This window comes from Malaclemys terrapin, chromosome 3 (assembly GCF_027887155.1).
Source record: "Malaclemys terrapin pileata isolate rMalTer1 chromosome 3, rMalTer1.hap1, whole genome shotgun sequence".
NCBI classification, from domain to species: Eukaryota; Metazoa; Chordata; order Testudines; family Emydidae; genus Malaclemys; species Malaclemys terrapin.
The window spans coordinates 189758368-189781595 of record NC_071507.1 but is presented as its reverse complement, the minus strand read 5'-3'; the positions used below and the strand labels follow the sequence as shown (position 1 = coordinate 189781595).

The following is a 23228-nucleotide window of genomic DNA, read 5'->3' as shown; positions in this document are numbered from 1 at the left end:
TTTGAGTTTGTCTAGCTACAGCTTCCAGCCGTTGGTTCTTTTACAGTAGAACCTCAGAGTTACGAACACCAACATTACAAACTGACTGCAGGGCCGGATTTCCAATTAGTCACAGGAGGCATGTGCCCAGCATTCTAGGTCCCCCTTACCTCTCTGAAACTGGGTGCAACACAAAGGTCAGCTGTAGGCGGGGGGCACTTAAGATGCTGTGCCTAGGTGTGCGGAAAGTGTCAATCTGGCCCTGACTGACTGGTCAACCACACACCGCATTTGGAACTGGAAGTATGCAATCAGGCAGCAGAGACCAAAAAAAATAATTAAATAGAGTACAGTACAGTACTGTGTTAAAATGTAACCTACTAAAATAATAAGAAAGTTTACAAAAAAGATTTGACAAGGTGAGGAAACTGTTTCTGTGCTTGTTTCATTTACATTACGATGATTAAAAGAAGCATTTTTCTTCTGCATAGTAAAATTTCAAAGCTGTATTAAGTCAATGTTCAGTTGTAAACTTTTGAAAGATCAACCATAACGTTTTGTTCAGTGTTACGAAAATTTCACAATTACAAAGAACCGCCATTCCCGAAGTGTTTGTAACCTCTGAGGTTCTACTTCATATTTCTCTCTACTAGATTAAAGAGCCCTTTAGTACCCACTATTTTCTCCTCGTGAAGATACTTATATACTGTAATCAAGTCACCTTTCAATTTTTTTTTGATAAATTAAACAGATTAAGCTCTTTAAGTCTCTTATTTTAAGGTTCTCCAGGTCTTGAATAATTTTTGTGCCTCTTTTCTTCACGCTCTCCAATTTTTTAACATCTTTTTAAAAATATGAACACCAGAACTGAATGTAGTATTACAGTATCAGTCTCACCAAATCCGTGTAGTGAGATATAATCACCTCCTTAGTCCTACTCACTACTACTTTTCTTATACATCCAAAGGTCGTATTAGTCCTTTTTTGCCAGAACATTGCATTGAAAGCTCACAGTGAATTGTCTGTCCTCTCTGACCTCCCACAAGGCTCCTTTTCAGTCCCTGCTTTCCAGGATACAGTCCCCATTTTGTAGGTGTGGCCTGCATTCTTTTTTTCTAGATGTATAACTTTGCATTTAGTTGTATAATCTTTGAATGGACCCAGTTTACCAAGAAATCCAGATCACTCCGTACGACTATCCTGTCCTTATCATCATTTACTACTCTGTCAATCTTTGTGTCATCTGCAAATTATACCAGCAGAGGGCAAGTCATCTCAGCACAGAACAGGGAAGCAGAAACTCCTGAGTTCAAATCCCAGCTCTGACAATTTCACTCTACATTGTGTGATGGGGTGTACCAAGCCTGCACTGGCCTAGCAAGGGTTGGCCACGCACTTCGGGCCCAGGAGTCAATGCTCCCATGCACTTGCTTGGCATGCTCTGGTTGGAAGCAGTATATAAAACGAGGCGACTTAGCTCAGTCTGGGCTGACTGAGAAGGAGAGTGGATACACGCTGCAGTCTCCTGACAGGGAGCCGCTAGAGTGCCAGCCTGTGGAGGCTGAAGGTGCTAAATCCATGGCGGGACCCCAGGCAACTGCGGAGGATGAGGGATATGGCAGGCCACTATCCCAGAGGGGGATCCAGAAGCAAGGGTAGGAAGTTTGTTGAGAGGGGAACCTGAACCTGAAGCCAGGACTGCTGGTTCCATAGGGCCTGGGGTTGGGACCCAGTGGAGTAGGATGGGCCCAGATCCCTCTACCCCTTTCCACACCTATCATTAGGCCCCGCTGCCCAGAGGACTAAGGCAGCTACACAGACTCCAGCCACTAGGCTTCGTTGCCCTGAGGCCAAAGGCAACTTCATGGATTTTGGCCAGGAGGCCTCGCAGCCTTGAGAGCAAGAGCAGCTTCATGGACTCTGGCCACTAAGCCTCACTGCTCTGAGAGCAAGGGTAGCTCTGTAAACTGTGGTCATTACGCCTCACTGCCCTGAGGATAAGGACAGCCCCCTGATCTCCAACCACTAGGCCTCTCTACCTTGACCACAAGGAGCTACATTCACAAAAAGGGGGTGTTCTCCCTCCTTTTTCTCCCCCAGTGGCCTGAAATCCCGCTACACATGGCCTCGAGCAAGTCACTAAACCCTCTCTGATTAAAATGGGAATATCCTCCAAGTGACACTGTGACATTTGTACAGCATTAGGAAGTGAAGAATATTATATATAAATGCTAAATACAGTTTCTCGCATTAATAAATCATTACAGCAACTCATCTATTTTACTTGCATCACACAATCCAATTTATTATGAGATCAGTGAAACTCATTTTGTATTTAAGAATGCATAAAACAAAAATGGACAAGAAAAATATCCCAGCTTATGATAGCTGAAGAGATATTACTTCTTGTTATTTTTCTGCTGGATAAGGTCAGCATTGCACTATGTGTGGTTTTACTTATGTTATCATCATGAACAATCACAGAATGAGCAGAATTTCTGAGCACCGACACAAGCTGTCCTGCGGCTCCTATTAGCTTGTCCACCACAAATGTCTTCACGCTGTTGAGTGAGACTACTTTATCTTAAGTGTAAGGTGGAAAAAAACGTATCTAGAAAGTTCAAACCTAAGCCACTAATAGACTGTCCTCAAGAGATATAATTCAGACATACTGTAAGACAGTAGCAAGTGAACAACTTTAGTAATAACACAACTGGTAATACAACAGAATGGCAAGTAAAGCTGGCGTATTAGAGACGAACGTGGCCCATCAGAGATATACCATTTACGCTTAAAGAATGTTCTCCAATTGTACTAGAGGGGATTTATATCACATTCCTTATAACATGGGACTACTTCTCAAGAACATAAACAAGAAAAATTCTGCCAAAAACTGCATCTGCAGAGGTTTGTCCTTCTACTCTATGACTAGTAAAATTGTGTGCAGAGGCCCACATATCAGCTTTTGTAATTGCTGTTTAGGAACTTTTTGCACCTCTTCATCCAAGAGGTGGCATTGCTTCTCCTGGGAAGGGCGGCAGGGCAAGGTTTGCCCTGAGCAGCCTATGCTTCAGAAATACGTGAAGGGGGGGCTCTCAGTCTTCTAGGGGAGCTCTCAGTAAACTCATGATACTTGTGTCCTGTTCAAACAGAATTTCATGGCCCTTCTGACATGCAGTTTATGAGGATGCCTCTCAAACTTTTTGAAATGACATAGAAGTGACATACCAACTTCTGATTATGGCAAAAATTAGAGGCACACTGTGCATCAACAAGGGTACAGTAAATAGAACATCTTTGTCTAAATAAAAAACTTTTAAAAACATAGTGGGCGGGGAGATTTTCTGTGAGCAATGACTGCCATCTCACAGAACAGTCGTACCAGAAATGTAGCTTTAAGACTTAAATAATTTAAAACTTTTATAGCAGCTCTTGCATCATGGTCTAAAAATACTTCACACACTGTAATCAAAAGGGGCACTATCAACTCAAATTTACAATTTTAAAATGTACTTGTCAAGCTGTGGAGAGGGGCTCACTACTGTGAGTGCCAACCTCAGGGCAGACTGTCAAGGAACTGGGCACAAACCCCAAACTGGTTGTATGTTACACAATTAGATTTCACCAACCAAATAAGTGTGAATTCCTCAAGCACTATAACAGCCTTACCATGGAGTCACAGACAGTCTCCTTGGACACGCCGGTCTATCTAGCCACCCAGGAAGCTTGTCTTTGTGATAGATGGTCCCGTATACCAAAAATCACAACAGGTTACTCCCAGTCCCAAACACTTACCCCAGGTCAAGATCTTACTAGATCACTCACCAAAGACCATGCTTGTTGCCAATCCTATAATAAACTAATGAAAGGACCATTAACAAAGGGCTAGTCTACACTAGAATCGCTGCAGCAGCATAGCTGTACTGATGCAGCATTGCTAGTGCAGACGCTCTGTGCTGACGGGAGATAGCTCTCCCATCGGCATAATAAATCCACCTCTGTGAGAGGCAGTAGATATATCTCCTGCCGACACAGAACTGTCCATAACAGCACTTAGGTTGGTGTAACTTACATCATTCAGGGGGCACTTTTTCACACACCCCACGTGACATAAGTTATACTGACGTAAGTGCAAGTGTGTACAAGCCCTAAAAAAAAGGACAGAGTTATTTACAATGCTAAAGGATGAAAACATACACACAAATGAGTTACAGTCTTAAGTTCCAAAAGGTGATAGCTGTTATACATACAAGCTCTGTATTTCCTTTAGGGCTAACCCAAGCCAAGCAGCTGGTGATCCCTTGCTTATGCTTAGAAATATTGCCCTCTCCAAATTCCAAGCAGCATAGTGATAACATTCTCTCCTTAACAAATTTTTGTTCCCTTCCCCCAGCATTCATTTTGCCCCTCCCCCCCCAAACGAAAAGGATGTGGACAAATTGGAGAGAGTCAATTGGAGGGCAATGAAAATGATTAGGGGGCTGGGGCACATAACTTACGAAGAGAGGCTGAGGGAACTGGACTTGTTTAGTCTGCAGAAGAGAAAAGTGAGGGCAGATTTGATAGCAGCCTTCAACTATTACTACTTTGGAAGGGGGGTTCCAAAGAGGATGGAGCTAGGCTGTTCACAGGGGTGGCAGATGACAGAACAAGGAGCAATGGTCTCAAGTGGCAGTGGGGGAGATTTAGGTTGGATATTAGGAAACACTATTTCACTAGGAGGGTGGTGAAGCACTGGAATGGGTTACCTAGGGAGGTGGTGGAATCTCCTTCCTTAAAGGTTTTTAAGGTCAGGCTTGACAAAGCCCTGGCTGGGATGATTTAGTTGGGATTGGTCCTGCCTTGAGTAGAGGGTTGGACTAAAATTACCTCCTGAGGTTTCTTCCAACCCTAATCTTCTATGATTCATGGGTTAGGGGGAAGCAATCAACAAAATGGTTTGACTAGTGTCTATAGGCCTTCTTGTGTTGGGGAGAAGATGAGACCTCTTGTGGTAAACTAGTATTTCACACTTGGTAATGCTTCTCTTCTGATTGAGGGCATTTACAGTCTTAGCAAACATTTTTATATTTCCAGAGCAAACACTTAAATATTACCTTATAACATGGGATACCAATATTACAAGTACGGTTGCCAACTTTCTAATTGCACAAAACCGAACACAAACACCCTTGCCCCGCCTCCCTTCTCTGGCCCTTTCCTGAGGCCCTGCCCGTTCCCCGAGGCTCCGCCGCTGCTCACTCTACCACCCCCGGTCGCTCGCTCACCCCCACCCTCACTCATTTTCACCGGGCTGGGGCAGGGGATACAGGCTCTGGGCTGGGGTGTGGGCTCTGGGCTGGGGCCAGAAATGAGGGGTTCAGTGAGTGGGATCCAGGATGGGGCAGGGGCTCTGTAGTGGGGCTCTGTATGAGGGGTTTGGGGTGCAGGAAGGGGCTCCAGGCTGGGGCCGGGGGTTTGCAGTGTGGGAGGGTGTTCCAAGCTGGGGCAGAGGGTTGGTACACAGGAGTGGGTGAGGAGTGTGGGCTCTGGGAAGGAGTTTGGGTGCGAGAGGGGGCTCAGGGCTGGGGCAAGGGATTGGGGTGCGGGAAGGGTTCCAGAGTATGGGTTGCGGGCGACTCCCTGCAAGCAGCGACATGTCCATCGGCTCCTAGGCGGAGGCGCGGCCAGGCATCTCTGCGCGCTGCCTCCACCCGCAAGGCACCACCCCCGCCACTCCCATTGACCATGGTTCCCAGCCAATGGGAGCTGCAGAGCCAGTGCTCAGGGCAGGACAGGGGCAGAGCATGGAGCCCCCATGGCTATCCCTCTGCCTAGGAGCCAAGAGACGTCGCTGTTTCCGGGGAGCTGCGTGGAGCCAGAGCAGGGAGTCTGCCAGCACCGCACTAACCGGACTTTTAACGGCCCGGTCAGAGCACTGACCGGAGATGCCAGGATCCCTTTTTGACTAGGCACCTGGCAATCCTAATTATAAGTAACATGAATACATGCAGCATCCTACAAGCGTTTCATAAAGTCTAAACGCTAAACACATTCTTATAACTCTAATAACCTATTTTAACAATACTAACACAAAGGCGGTTTTCAGCTCTGCATTTGTCAGTGTTCAGTGAGGCCCAGTGGCCTTGGCATGAGCTGGCCCGTGGCCTGCCAGCATCATAGTACTTTATTATTTTATATCTCTGGAGAAGTCTGTCTCTCTACATTTTTGCCCCTAAATCTGTGCAACCTGCACGTGTGTCTGGGGACATCTTTGTGGGCTCTTGTTTTGGAAGGTGGTTGGGAATCAAATGGCCCGCTCCAGCTGAGCTAAAGGGGAATCTCCATAGTTGTATTAGTATTCAGGTTTAAATCTTCTGTAGGCCAACCATCTAGAGTGAATCAAATCATGCCTGAATGTACACCCCCACAAACGCACTATTACTTGAGCAGAATTGACATGTCACTCAGCAGAGAGCAGTGGTAAACATGCACGTAAGTCAACACCTAGCAGTTTCTACTGCATGATCTAAGACACCATGCCCCCAGCAGTTCCACGATCAGATGATACTGACAGGCAATTACACCAATAACTAGCAGAGGAAAGGGCTGCAAAGAACCTATTTATTAAGAAGTTTATTTAAAACCCTATACCCTGTTTATGAGCAAACTCCTTCCACGCCATGGCTGCCATTCTTAAAAACATTTTCTGATGTTCTCAATAAAAGTTAAGATCAAACACCGGAAGCATCACTGTTTCTACATACGTCATCAAACATATGCTACTAGTTTAGACACATCACTTTTGGCTGACGACAAAGATCTGACAGCAACAAGATGTGCAAAAGTGAGACTGTGGTGATGGCTACATAATGCATGAGAATTCAATTGCCAGTGCTTGCTATTATTATTTTTTAAATAAAAACTAATATAAAATAGTCCCATAAATAGCTGCTATGTGGGGCGAGGGAAGAGAGAGAGAGGAAGTTGCTCATGAACAGGTTATTGAATTTTGCAATATATTTATGGAGCCATGGCTTACAGGTCATCTCCCTCCCCTATTTAATTGGTGAGGCCAGAGTGACATAATGTGCAAACACACCTACACTCATAACTCAAGCTTATCCCACTGAAACTATGTAATGAATGGAGCATAATTATTACATCCCTCTACATGGTATTGATCACAGCCCTGTGTAAGATCTCTTGAAAAACTGCACTGAAATGGGATTGCAAATTATTCTCGTCAGTAGCAGGGATGGCAGCAACCATTATAGTTAAGGATGTATATGCATATCCATCCTAACTCAGTTTTCAGTGGCTCCAAAATGTTCACTTTCCAGGCTAAAAATTTCCAGGCATGGTCTCTTTTCAAAGAACTTTTCTTTTGTTACACATTTTTAATGAGTAATCAATCATGAATTAATTCAGTTTAAACTAAATGGAAGGATAAACGCTTGGAGGTCAGAAAGTGTAGGGGAAAAGTAAGAAGTGCCAAAAGCCAAGCAGAGTTGGACCTTGCAAAGGAAATTAAAATCAATAGTAAAAGGGTCTTTAGCCATATAAATAAAAAGAAAACAGGGAAAGAAGAAGTGGGACCACTAAACACTGAGGACGGGGTGGAGATTAAAGATAATCTAGGCATGGCCCAACATCTAAATGAATACTTTGCCTCAACTTTTAATAAGGGTAATAAAAAGCTTGGGGCAGTGGCAAGGTGGGTAATGGGAACAAGGATATGGAAACAGAAATTATATCTAAGGTAGAAGCCAAACTCAAACAGATTAATGGGGCCAAACTGGGGAGCCTGGATAACCTCCATCCAACAACATTAAAGGAACTAGTACATGAAATTGAAAGCCCAGTGGCATCTATAAACTTGGGAGTCATACTTGATGCCTGGAGAATTGCAAATATAATACGTATATTTAAAAAGGGAGGGGATTGCAAATATAATATGTATATTTAAAAAAAAAGGGGGGGGGGAGAGATTCCAAAAGTGACAGTCCCATTACTTTGACCTCAATTGTATGCAAGATCCTAAAACAAATCTTGAAAGAGAGAGTCATTAAAGACATACAGGCAAACGGCAATTGGGATAAAATACAACATGGTTTTACAAAAGGTAGATCGTGCCAGACCAACCTGATCTCTTTCTTTGAGAAGATAACCCACTTTCTAGACAAAGAAAAAATAGTAGATCTAATCTACTTGGATTTCAATAAAGTATTTGATACAGTTCCACACTGGAAATTATTCATTAAACTGGAGAAGATGGGGATTAATATAAAAATTGAAAGGTGAGTAAGGAACTGGTTGAAGGGGAGACTACAACAGGTCATGCTGAAAGTCAAGCTGGGAGAAGGTTAATAGTGGAGTTCCTCAAGGATAAGTCTTCGGAACAGTCTTGTTTAACATTTTCATTAATGACCTTGGCACAAAAAGTGGGAGGTAATATCATACAAGAAGATTTGGATGACCTTGAAAACTGTAGTAATAGAAACAGAATGAAATTTAATAGTGAAAATGCAATGTCATGCACTTAGGGATTAACACCTAACAACAAGAATGTTTGCTATAAGCTGGGGATGTATCCGTTGGAAATAACAGAGGAAGAGGAAAATCTGGGTATATTGGTCAATCACAGGATACCTACAATCCACCAGTGTGAAGCAGCTGTGAAAAAGGCTAATGTAGTCCTTGGATGCAACAGGCAACGTATTTCCAGTAGAGATAGGGAAGTGTTATTATCATTACAGAAGTCACTGGTGAGACGTCATCTGCAATACTGTGTGCAATTCTCATCTCCCATGTTTAAGAAAGATTGATTCAAAGTGGAACAGGTACAGCGAAAGGCTATTAGGATGATCAGAGGAATGGAGAACCTACATTACGAGAGGAGACTTAAGGAGCTTGGCTTCTTTACCCTAACAAAATAAAGGTTGAAGGGAGATTTGATTGCTCTCTATATATACACACATCAGAGAGAACAACATCAGGGAGGGAGAGGAGTTATTTAATTTAAAGGCCAGTGCTGGCACAAGAACAAATGTGTATAAACTTGCCATCAATAAGTTTAGGCTTGAAATTAAACAAAGGTTTCTAACCAGCAGAGGAGTGAAGTTCTGGAACAACCTTCCATAAGAAATAATGGAGGTAAAAAATCTTAATTGTTTTAAGACTGAGCTTGATAAATTTATAGAGGGGATGGTATGAAGAGATTGTCTACAACAGCATGTGGCCCATCTGCAACTGTTAGTAGCAAATATGTGGAGACTAGGCATGAGGTGGGAATGATTTTGAGTTACTACAGAGAATTCTTTCCCAGGTGTCTGGCTGGTGGGTTTTGCCGACATGCTTAGGGTCTAACTGACTGACATATTTGGGGTCTGGAAGGATTCCCCACTGCCCCCCGCCGTCCCCCCGTTAGATTGGCAAAGACTCTGTGTTTTTTTTTTTTGTCTTCCTTTGCAGCATGGGGCACAGGTCACCTGCTAGTTTAAACTAGAGTAAATGGTGGATTCTCTATAACTTTCAATCAAGATTTGAGAACTTCAGTAACTCAGCCGGAGGTTATGGGCCTATTACAGGAGTGGGTTAGTGAGGTTCTGTGGCGTTCTGTGCAGGCCAGGCTAGATGATCATAATGGTCCCTTCTGGACTTAATGTCTATGATGCCCATTATCATAGCATCTGAGCACCTCACAATCTTTAATGTGTTTATCTTCACAACACCTCATGAGGTTAGGAAGTGCTATTATCCCCATTTTACAGATGAAGAACTGTGGCACAGAAAGAGTAAGTAACTTGCCCAAGGTCAGGCTGGAATTCTGTAGAAGGGGAAATTACACATTGCAGAGGTGAAGCACATTCTACACTGTCTTAATCCGCTGTTCATCATACAGCTTTGCGAAGGTGCAGCATCAACAAGACAGCCTTCTACACATAAGATGCAACCGCTTCTGTAGATTAGAATACCTCTAATTTTAAATAGACAGGGCAACCCTTGTTCCTGTTTGTCACATGCAATCAAAAGTTGTGTGTGTGTGTGCGCGAGCGCGCAACCAATGGGAAGAACAAATACTTTTTTGGGGGGGAGGGGATGACCCAGCAGTTATTGGATGAAATGATAAATTTAGAGACAGAAAGGAGATCAAGATGGAATTAGGTGGACGGTTTAGAAGAAGGTAATAGGCTGGAGAAGAGAGATCTAGCCACCAGAATGGTCTAAAAATCCTCTGGCAAGCTGAAACCCGATATACAGATATGGAAGAGGGAGCAACCCACCAATCTATACCAATGTCCACTAAACCCAAGAATAACTCATCACTGCACGTGCAGTGCAAAATTCACACCAAACATTTAGAACCATTAAAATTTCAGGGAAAGGATGTGTAAGGCTATTGACATCATATTGGTTGCATCAACCCTGCTACAATGCTAATAAAAGAAGGGCATCACTTCCCCACATCTTACATTTACAGGAAAGGGGGGGATTTATATACAAAACTATGAGATAAACTTTCATCTCTCTTAACCTGTCAAGGTCCAAATGTGCAACTCAATGTAGATAAAGCCCTTAGAAAGGAGAGAGACAAAATTATTATCTATGCAGGACAGTTAAAATGCAGTGGGATTCCTTCCATAAAGGTAAATAACGCTTTCTATAACCAGATTTTCATGATTATTTCTCATGCAAGTAATTTTCAACAATAAAATTCAATAATAAAAACTTAGGGACACCAGGTCTGTGTAGAATGCAGGTAACTATGGGACTAAAATGAGAGGTATTTTATATAAGAACAGTCTTCCAACAGTGGCCAATGCCAGGTGCTCCAGAGGGAATGAACAGAGCAGGTAATCATCAAGTATGTATGTAAGCAGAATATTTTAACTATGTGAAGCCCATGAACTTCAAAAGGAGTCAACAAAGCCCTTCCAACTCTGGAATGAGAAGGGTATGTTATACTGACGTTACGGATAAAATTTCTAGACAAGGATAACTTTCTGAAAAGCACCTAAGTGACGTAAAGACTAAATCCTATGTTCAAAAGCACCTACATCCCATTCACAGCATATATCTTAGATATTAACTGTGGAATTGAACACATTATCTTAAACAAACACATATGTACGGATGCAAGAGCTACATTAGAAGCATTTGCAATTGCATTGCACTGCACAGACTTTGCTAGGTTTAGGCAGATCATTAAGGTAAATTTTAGTGCTTAACATTTTATATTATGTGCTCAACATTTATCAGAGTCCTCCTTCCCCCAAGCCGAACACTTACTGTTTTGTAGAAAAACTTTCCCGGTCATGCTCTTCTAAATGACAGCCCAGCCTATGCCTTAGGGCAGCTTTCCCCTTGCTTTCCACATTCATCTAGCCTCAGACTCCTTAAAATGCCTGTCCGGAAAAACAGGCTTGCAGCCAGTCTAAAGCTACAGAATCAGATTTCTTGGACTATTAGAGATTCAGCTTCATTAAGTGACTTCAAAACTAAAGGTCAACCTTTTAATTTAAATTTTTCCTGGATAAGCTTCTGTTTCTAAATTTAATATTAAAAAAAACAAAGTAAAATGAGAGAAATATGATATGCCATTTGCATGAAAGCCTGGAGGCATCTACCGAAGTGGCTACTTGGTTATTAGAGGAATGGAAGAAAATAAAAGAGAAATGAAACATTCAAATAAGCAGCTAAACTGCATCATTAATGTTCAGACTGGACAAACAGAAGCACATATCAAATAGCTTATTAGAAAGCTTCACAATCAGTTAAGTATATGCATAGCATAAGTATTTTATGAGATCTACACAAAAACAGGGATGAGGAGGAGGAGAGAGACTTGATGTAATCGGCTCTAACATGAAGAACTGTAACTGATAGGGAGAAAATGTCTAAGTACTTATGCTTGAATGATTTCAGATACATGCTGGAGGGAAAATGTTACTGGATGCAGTTTTATCAGAGCATACCGATACAGTCGCTTCTTCCTCCAGCATAGGGCTAACCACACAATGTTCACATATCAGAAACCACCATTATCCCAAAATATACCTATGTTTACAAGCACTCAGGATATTTTAAATTTTAAGGACACACAACACACACATAACCATATAAATATGGCTTTAAAAAAATCCTGGAAACAATACAGTATAAAACTGCTAGGTCAGACAGCTCTGTTCATCATCATCATGGGTGAGTTATAAACTCATAACAATGCCTATTTGTACATTTCATCTAGTATTATAGTACTACAGATTATAGTAAATCTATGTAATACTACAGATTATAGTAAATCTTGCTGCAATAAGTGGTGCTTTTCCATCTCTAAGTGGAATTCCATAAGTCTGCTAGGTCAGGTCAAAGTTGGGACATCACCTTTCCTATGCTTTTTAGGGTGAGCCAGCTTTGGGAGTTGATTTATTCTATACAAGTGCAATAAATAAACAAAATGTTTTATTCATGCTCAACAGTATTTATACATTATGAGGAATTTCTTATACATGTACAGAATCATTGTTCTAGGCCTACATAGATCCAACTAATCCATTTTCACATTTTTGCTTAACTTATCTATTTATTTTGGACAACTTCAGTGAAAGACTTCTTTGTTAGACTACATCGGTAGGAATCCAATCGAGATTTTGTAAAGCTGAACTTACAAGCAGCTGTGTAGAAAGATAAGAACTAGAAATATTTGAGGGGCAAGGAAACCACTTTATTATCAAGCAAGGTCTACTTTTGTAAATCCCTGATTTAGGCTTGTAAATAGGGTAAACAATTATAAAGCTCCTGTGAAATCCAAGGCAAGGCAGACAGACTTGAGCCACCTTAGTCAGATCTAAAAAACCCCACCAGTAAGTGATAAAAGAGCAGAAGATCTAAGAGAGTAATGAGGATTTAATTTTTCTAACTATATGTGGGGATAATACAATGGGATTTTTTGCTGCTGTTTTGTTTTTTTAAATCAGAGCACCAACACAACAGTGTCGTCATTCTTTGGTAACGAAGTCTGTACCCAAGAATGACAAGGCAGATTTGGTAGTTCAGATTGTAAACATTATAGGAAAGCAAAGACTTATTATTCTAAAATACTTAGGAGGGATATGGAGATTTCTCTGGAGATAAGAAAAGAGATAAGGACCCAAGAATATTTAAGGCAATAAAAACAGCCACATTGTCAATGATACCCAATCCTGTAAGTCTGGTTTCATCCCAAGATAAGTAGACATCTTCTTAATAGAGCAATTAAATATATACATTCTATTTAATTTTTTCTTACTAAACATCTTAGAATTTCAAAGTGAAATTTATTTTCAAATCTGATAATTCTCCATAGTTTATCATTTGTTTTCAGATGCTAATTCCTACGCAGCTTCAGGGGGTTAAATGACACGTGCTGGTATTTGCTGTTCATGTACCCCAGCATCATGAGGTAATCCTACTTTTGGAAGTCTGAAGCCATTTGCACTCTTCCACCCCCCAGCCCCCCTCGCCCATTCATTCTACAAGAATAGGAGGTGAAAAGAGCCTACACAGTGTTGGGTACACAACTCAGGTACACTTGACGTTGTGGGGTTTGCATCGAGTCTGAAAGTCGCCCCTCTCTTTGTTCTTTGGGGAAATGCTACTGGTGGCATCAACCCAGACTTTAAATATGGATTTTTTGGATCCACGAGATCTTAATATGGCTGTACTGAGGCAGTATTACTCCACCCACATGCCAGCCAATGTTCAGTGCCAACTAGTTGGTAAAAGCATATTCGCTATTCCACATGAGAAAGGCGGATATTGGCAAATCACATAAGAGTCAACTTAACTATGCACTTTCAATACTGGGGCAGATACAGTTTTTCCGTCTACCTTTTGGAATAAAAACAGCTAGTGAAGTGTTTCAACAAAAGAATAATGAAATATTTGGAGATATTGCAGGCATCCATATAATAGCCATGACATGATAATAGCAGCATCAGTTCAGGCAGAACATGATCAGATACTGAAGAGAATGATGGCAAGGGCTCAAGCAGAGAATATCAAGTTCAACCCAGATAAAATCCAGTTCATAGTAAAAGAAGAGAAATACATGGGACACATTCTCTCATCACAAGGAATCAAGCCAGATGACAATAAGGTTGAAGACATAGTTAACATGAAACCTCCATAAGACAAGAAAGCATTATGGAGGATCCTGGAGATTATTAGATTCCTTGCACAATGCATCCTAGGTGAAGCATCTTTGACTACTCCACTAAGACAACCACTACATGAGAACATAACTGGGCAATGATCATGGGAATACACTGCAACAGCTAAAGACAGCACTCTGTCATGCACCAATACTTAGATTCCATGATCCCAACAAGCCAGTCACCACACAATCAGATGCATCCAAAGATGGTTTACAAGCTTGTCTACTGTAAGACAGAGGCCTCGTTTCATAGGCATCATGAGCTCTGACAGAGCAGAACAAAATTATGCCCAAATTTAGATGGAACTACTGACTATTGGATTTGTCACAAAGAAATTTCATCAGTACATATATGGAGTATAGACTGAGATACAGTCTGATCAGAACCACTGGAGGCAATCTTCTCCAATCTCTTGGAAAAGCACCCGTGAGGCTATACCACATGCTACTTCAGTTACAAAAATATGTTCTTAAAACATACCGCCGGTAAAGAAATGTTAATTGCAGACCCATTATCGAGAGCTGCAGTGGAACATACTAAAGAACCAGATGATCAGGCCACCTTTACACTTCGTTAAACAAACTGAAGGAGAACATATGGGAAGTTCCTGTAGTGCAAGCCTGACATGCTATTGTATGTGAGGGCTGGCCCTGCAGAAGAAAAGTGAATCCCAGACTACATTTATGCTGGGTGGTGAAAGACACTATTTCATTACAACAAGGTTTGTTAATGGCTGGTGACAAGATAATTATTCCTAATAATACAATGCAGGGAATGCTTAACTGCTTGTATGAGTCACATCAAGGCATTCAGAGAACAAAGGCACGAACTAAGCAGATAATGTACTGGTCAGGTATGACCGAACACAGAATATCTTACAGAAGGATGCAGAGTACGTCAGGAACGTAGACCAAATAACCAAAAAGAACCATTATAATCTCAGGAGATTCCTGACACCATGGCACAAGATAGCTGCAGGTATTTTTGACTTCAGCAGATATTTGTATCTAGTCCTAGTGGACTACTTCTCCAAATTTCCAGAGGTCCTGTGTCTGCCAGACAAGTCAGCACATTCCAGGATTGCTAAACTGAGAGCTGGATTTGCAAAACACAGCATCCCAGCAGAGTTAGTGAATATCCATGTTCCATCTGTGAGCAGAGCAATGGGTAACTTGAAAAGATCTTGGGGACTATAACTCCTCACTTCAGTCCTGATACCCACAATCAAATGGAATGGCTGAGAGAAACATTCAGACAACAAAATTTATGTTTCACAAAACAGCTGCAGTGGGTAGAGATCCTGCTTAGCTCTTTTGGAATTGAGAAATACACCACTGAGAGGTATGGAATGGGGAGGATGTTGAGAACAATGTTTCCATTGTCACATGCACTGATACAACCCAAAATACCTCAGCTGTCTCACACAAGATTAAAGCACCTATGGGAAAGACAAAAGAAATACTATGACTGAACATCTAAGCCACTATCTGTGTTCATTATGGAGACCCAATATGTATGGAGAAAACACAATGTTGACAACCACCAAGAGGTGGTAGCCATATCTCCAGAGCCATGGTCATACCATATTGAAACACGTACAGGAGAAAGTTAAAGACATTTTAGCAGGCACTTAAGACAAGGTCAGCCAGTGCCAACAACAGATACACTGGAAGACTCACAGGAACAACAAGCAGTACCTTGTTGGTGTTGGTCCTGCTCTGAGCAGTGGGTTGGACTAGATGACCTCCTGAGGTCTCTTCCAACCCTAATTTTTTATTATTCTACCTGTCCCAGAAAACCAGAAATGAGAATCGACACTAATATCTTCTGAGACACAGGTTGCATCAGAACCACCAGAAAGTAAATTCTGACACTTAACACTGATGCAGGCACACTCAGGGTCTAGATGCTCAGAGTCTGTAGGACACATCTTGTTATGTATCTAACACAGAGAGCTGCCGTTTAAACTTCATATGCCCCATCTCACTCTGTGTTCCTGAAATACTGAAGCTGCAGGATACGCACAAGGAAGACACTCTTGGCTGCCTGCCTGTGCTGCCTGGGTCTGAAGCTCCGTCACCCTTTGCCAGCACACTCAAGTAGACACTCACCTCAATCCCCTGCCCATCCCCATCAGTTGCTGCTGCCTCCTTCTCCCCCTGGGGGCTCCAGAGTCCCTTGGTGTTTGCATAACAAATGGAGAACAGAGAGGCCACTTAACTGCCTGAAGCCAGGTGCCCACTGCAGCCCTCCACATCTGTGGAAGAAGCTGCAGCTTTTATCTGCAACCCAGTTGAATGTCTGATGCTCCTGCTGGGTGAGGGAACATGTGGCAGGACTCCTATTTGCAACATTTAGCAGAAGGGACTAAAGCAGATGGAAACAGAAGGAGGTTCTAACATTCCACCAGCCAAGATGGGGAGGGAGGAAAGGGGAGATTTGGGGAAATGTTGCTGATGCAAACCAGGGAAAGGAAAGGAAAGGAAAGGAAAGGAAAGGAAAGGAAAGGAAAGGAAAGGGACCTGCGCTGCACTAGCCCTCTACTGCTAGAATTTCCCCATATTTAAACTCTGCTTGAGTGCCCTGGGAAAGGGGGATGGAGCGTCAGTCCCTGCATGCCCCAAAATAAATAATACAAAAAAAAGCAAAGAAACAAAAAAGAAGACCAAAAAATGCCACCATTGATAAACAACAGAATAAAAGAGGCATTAGAGACAAAAAGACATCTTTTCAAAATTAGAAGTCAAATCCTACTGAGGAAAACAGAAAGCCAAATCCAGTGTAAAAGTATAATTAGGCAGGCCAAAAAAGAATTTGAAGAGCAACTAGCAAAAGACACAAAAACTAACAGCATTTTTTTTTTAAAGTACAACAGAAGCAGGAAGCCTGGCAAACACTCAGCGGGGCCACTGGATTATCAAGGTGATAAAGTAGCACTCAAGAAAGACAAGCCCATTTCAGAGACGCTAAATTAATTCTTTGCATTGGTCTTCACTGCACAGGATATGAAGGAGATTCCCACACCTGAGCCATTCTTTTTAGGAGACAAATCTGAGGAACTGTCCCAGACTGAGGTGTCAATAGAGGAACAAATTGATAAATTAAACAGTAATAAGTCACCAGTGGTATTCAACCAAGAGTTCTGAAGGAATTCAAATATGAGACTGTGGAATTACTAACTGTGGTATGTAACCTATCGTTTAAATAAGTTAAAACTGAAGGATAGCTAATGTAATGCCAATTTAAAAAAAAAATTCCAGAGGTGATTCTGACAATGAAAGGCTAGTAAGCCTAACTTCAGTATCAGGCAAATAGGTTGAAACTATAGTAATGAACAGAATCATCATACACATAGATGAACACAATAATAATTAATGGAGATATTCCCATCTCCTAGAACTGGAAGGGACCTTGAAAGGTCATTGAGTCCAGCCCCCTGCCTTCATTAGCAGGACCAAGTACTGATTTTGCCCCAGATCCCCAAGTAGCCCCCTCAAGGATTGAACTCACAACCCTGAGTTTAGCAGGTCAAGGCTCAAACCGCTGAGCTATCCCTCCCCCCAATATCTTGGGGAAGAATCAAAACGGGTTTTGTAAAATGAAATCATGCCTCGCCAATCTATTAGAATTCTTTAAGGGCGTCAGCAAATATGTGGACAAGAATGTTTCAGTGTATAGTATACTTAGACTGTCAGAAAGCCTTTGACAAGGTCTCTCACCAAAGGTATTAAGCAAAGTAGGCAGTTCTGGGATAAGTGGGAATTTCCTTTCATGAATCAATATCTGGTTAAAAGGCAGGAAACATAGGATAGGAATAAATTATCAGTTTTCACAGTGGAGAGAGATAAATAGTAGGGTCCTCCAAGGATCTATACTGGGACCTGTGCTGTTCAACATATTCATAAATGGTCTGGATAAATAGCTTCAAGTAGCTTTGAAAGTTAACACCTCCTTGAGGTGAGTGGCACCAAAGAGGGCTGTAAATTACCTCATCTGGGGCTGATGCTGGGGCTTTTTGGCTGCAAGTTTTCGGATAAACCTGGTTAATGGGAAGCAGCACATCAGATTCCAGTGCACTGGCTACATTGACACAACAGCAAGAGATAGGAATTAAATATTTATTAAACAATGAAAGCGTAGAGTTTGCAGAATATTTCAATAACAATTACGAAGAAATATTATACAGACTCCCATTATCATAGTATCAAAATGCCTCACAATCTTTAATGCATTTTTCCTCACAGCACTTCTGTGAGGTAAGGCAGTGCTATAATCCCCATTTTACAGATGGGGAACTGAGGCACAAGGAGACTAACTAACTTGCCCAAGGTCACACAGGAAGGCTGCGGAAGGGCAGAGAATTGGCCCTGGGTTTATAAAGTCCTAGGATAATGTTCTAATCATTGGACTATCCTTCCTCTCTATTTGGGTCTTCTGAGTCCGAGGCTACCACCCTTTCCCCTTGACCATCCTTTTCCTTATCTCAGAACCACTTTTTTCCTCTACTCTCATAATGTTCTCTGGTCCTTTATAGTAAGAGAGGTTTTGGGGGTGCAGATTTTTCTGTATGCTTCCATGAGACATTTGCTTCTGCAGGTCTGATTATGTATCAGTATCCTTTCATTGACTGAACTGATGGGATTGTTCTTGTTAACTCACCTAACAGAGGCGGATATTTTTCAAGTCCAAGGTCATGAGTTCCATTCCTGGTGCATGTCATTTTGCAGTTGGCTGGAGACCATATTATCCATATGTACGCAGTCACAGATCATTACCTTTTTATTGAACTAACTATATATAAAATTGACCCATTTTATTTTTAGTTAGCTTAATAAAAACGAATCGCTTACTTCTTTTATTCTGAAAGCCAGCACCTCAAGAATGACAGGGACAGTGCCACTATCCTAATGAATGAATACTAAAACCCCAAAGCCAAAGTTAACCACTTCTCAGCTATACTGCTCCAGTGCTTGTTATAAGTAATCACAGACATCTGTTGTTCCATGGTCATTTCTTACGTCTCTTATTTTTACATTAGTACTTCAGGAATTGGTGGCACTTTCCTAAATATTTACAGCGTGTGCCCACAATCATATTGACATAAAAAGAAATCAGCCACCAACATTTTCAAATTTGGGTCCCTAAACTTAAGCGCCTAAATCCACATTTGGGGACACACAAAAAAGCCTGATTTCCAAGAGTGATAAGCACTTACAGCTCTCATTGACTTGAGTTGAATTTGTGAATGCTCAGCACTTCTGAAAAATCAAAGCAAAAATTAAACCTAAATATGAATTTAGGAGTCTAACTTAAGCCCTCAGTTTTGAAAATATTGGCTAAAACATTGATCCTGGGTAGCAATAATTCATGTTATGTTTAACCAAAGTTGGTCAGAGTTTTTGTGTAATTTTGTAAATACAGTCACATACATGTGCCAACTGCCTATATGTACTGAAAGTCTGCACCCAATTCTTTTTCATATATTTGCCACATAAACAATCCTACAAGATTTTTTCTCCTCCTGTCTTTATTTCATGAAATAAAGTTAATTAAAAAATGGAAGAAGAGACACACAGCATTCTGATAGTTTTCCTATGAGGCTAATTTTACTAGCAATTTGCGCTATTGTTACTGGTAAATCACTGGAAGTGCTAATGAAAAATTAAATATTTGAAAAATTGCATTTGGCAATATAACATTAGCATAAAATGAAAGGAAAGAAACACATGGGTACTGCTGTAAATGAGAAGTTCAAATTATTGGATGTGGAATTCATCTGAGTACATAGCTCATTCATTTACTCAGAGACTAACTTGAGTTACAGCAACATGTAATCATTTTAACTCATTTTAGATTTGGTGCTTGTGTGAGGTACCATCAGAATGGTGCATTACCTTCCTCACAGGCCAAGTGTAATATACAGATAGATGTAATATGAGCTTGTTACACCTCAGCAATCTCACCCAACCAATTGACCACCCCAGGGGTACAATGTAATTCAGTCTCCCGTCAGCTCACTTCGTGGATTTTGCTCCTGATTGGTCAATTATTCCAAATTAAATGTGGTATTTTTGTTATGTGGAATGATGTTCGCCAGTGACCACAGTGAAGCTAATAAATTAATTTCACTTAAAGCCTCAGGCAGAACTCAAAAATTCAAGTCCCGGGGGGGAGGGGGGAAGACTGCAGCTGCTTTATCTATTTGTTGCTCAAACCCTCTTGCAATTTACTGTCTTTAATTCAATTTTTATTCACAGAGTGTTTGGGGGGAAATAATATCAGGAACCAGGAAGAGTATATGACCCTATAAGAGAGCGCGTTGTTCAGAATTTAAACTTCTTGAGAGGCAATAGATGCTGTTTTCTTGTTCCATGAAATATATAATATATTCACCCTGCCAGTTGCAAATTTATCCAGTAGATGTCAACACCAGCAAAAAATATGTTTTAAGCCAACCTTAACAGCAACAGCAGTCACTTCAATTTACAGGAGTGTATCAAAGGGACATTTAATCTTTGGAGGCATCAAATCTTTATTAGTTTCTACTGTCCTGTCCCTGCATCCTCAGAATCATCTCATGATAATCATACCTGGACTTTTTGAATCATTTCTTTTTGCTTTCAGAAAAAATCTGTCTGGCTTGTTGCACAATGGAAACATTGCTAATACACACTTTATCGTTTTCAGGAGAGGTAAGAGCAGCGTGTGTGTGTGTGTGTGTGTAGAAATGTATTTGTTGCAAAGCAATTACTACATGCAGGATTCTCACAGTTACTAAATATAATCTGAAGATGCCTGCTATCTTTTGACCTTTCACTGCATGGTTAAGCAATGAAATAATTTCATGGATTTTGCTCCTTTCTCAAGAAGCTCCCCAGCCTACAACAGTGACCTGAGAGTCCCATCCTGACCTCAGGTCAACAGATGCTTGTTGTCTCTGTTGTTTTTAAATACACCAAGGACAGTCTGTTGTAAGCCTTTTAGCATTATCATCATTCAGGCTACTGAATTTGCTGCCAAGTTTTAACCATGCAAAAAAACAAGGCCATTTCTATTGACACTTTTAAATCTAGTATTGAGACCTGACTGTTTGAACAGCTTGTGTGTAGAAACTGAAGCATAGATTTCTGTTCCTTTTTTGTTTATTTTTAGATAAATCTTGTGTTTCTATTCTACAATGTTTGTATCTGGCTACCTAGTTTGCTGCAGTCACATACTTCATGTACATTATAGTGGTTTTACATCATTGCCACTTAGTTATTTTAGTTATACTCTTTTTGGGGTGGAGGAAGAGGTGGGAATCAATGGATCATCTTCCTGCTTAGTTGGTCTTTATTTCCCCCCCATCCTCAACTAAAAACATCAGAAAGAAAACCAACTGTGTATATAAATAACTTGTGACGGACTAGATTAGATATATTAAAACAAACAATTGTATTGCATTAGTGGTACGCTTATAAAGCAGTTCATTTTCACAGTGGTATACAAAATGACAGGTAGATCTAAATTCTGTTGATGGGGACTGTAACGAGGTGATGACTCACTGGCGCAGCACCTCCTGTCAGTCATCCTGGGAATTAGCTCTTCGACTCAGGAGCGCCCTTTGCAGGCCGGTGTCTCGTCTTGCCGCTGGCCCCCCTGTCCCTTCCGGACCCCAGTGCCCCTTCTGCCAGGGTTCTGCCCCCTGCAGTACCCCACAGTTTCTGGGTCTCCCCTACCCACCAACCCCCTATTCCCACCTCGCCTCAGTCTTGGGCTACTGCCAGTCACCATCTAGCCCCCACTCACTGGGGCAGACTGCAGTGTAAAAGCCACTCCTCATAGGCAAGGGGGGTTTGGACCTGCTGCCTGTGCCTACCCATGGGCTGCCCTCTGCATCCCCAGTTCCCCTTCCAGCCTTTATCAAGGCCTGCAGCCTGGGGGTTTCCACGCCGGAGCTCCCCAGCTCCTCTAGCTTTTCCACAGCTCTATCCCACTTTAGGTATTTGGTTCCCCAGCAGCTCTAGGTCCTTCCCTCTCAAAGCTAGAGAGAGAGTCTCTTAGCGTCTGGCCCACAGACCTCTTATAAGGGCCAGCTGTGCCCTGATTAAGCTGGCCACAGCTGTGGTCAGCTACCCACTCAGCTTCCCCAGCCATTCTTAATCACTCTTACCCTGCTGCAGCACTCTCCAGGGCTGCTTTCACCCTTCCAGGGCCGGAGCAGGGTGTTCACCCCGCTACAGGGACATACAACTTCTGCCACTCTGAAGAGGAGTATATGCCCACAGCAGCAGTAGTGAACCGATGGTATACTATATCAATTCACCTAGAAATTCTAGACCTCTGGAGAAGCAGGAGCAAAGTCATAGGTCCAAATCTGCAAAGCAGTGAAACCTAATTGGTTGCCTGATGTCAGCAGCAGAGCCAGCAGCAGTGATGTGATGACCATAACACTAAACCCCCAGAGAACAGTCATAATGGTTCTGTATCATCTGAGAGTTAAAGTCAGTTTTAGGCACTAGGAAAAGGTATCAAAGGCAAAATCTAATTTTGTTATCTTGAAATATGAAATGACGAAGCCAAAGATAATGCTTTCAAGACCCCACATCCTAAGTAAGAAATTTGCAATTACATGGACATGTTAAAACTTAAAAATACACATGCATAAATACCCATACTGTAAATATAATGGTACTATACTTAGGTAGAAGGTAAAGCACAGATACACTGCATACTTAGGTGCACCAGGTACACTGCATTCCATTAACAATTCTATTTATTTCTTCTTTGACTCAGGTCCCATCAAAGAATCAGTGAAAGCTGGGCCACAATGATATCTTTTGGTTCAGCGAGTCTGATCCTTTGCATTTTGCAGGCTGACTCATTACATTATTTCCATCAGACTTACCCACACATATATTTTTATGGGCCAGAAAACACAAGAACCATTATTATAATCTAGTCTAACATTCTAAACACAGGCCATCCAGTTTCACCAAGAAAACTTTTGTTATCGCACACAATATCTTGTGGATAAACTATAGTGCAGAAAGAACACCTACTTATTCTAAACATATCCAACCTGTTAATAGT

The 23228-nt window shown here is 41.6% G+C and overlaps 1 protein-coding gene across 3 annotated transcripts in view; it reads right to left on the bottom strand.

The window, feature by feature from the left end:
• The window catches only part of KLHL29 (kelch like family member 29), a 553446-nt gene that overhangs the window by 341679 nt on the left and 188539 nt on the right, over window positions 1-23228 (bottom strand). The window lies entirely within an intron of this gene.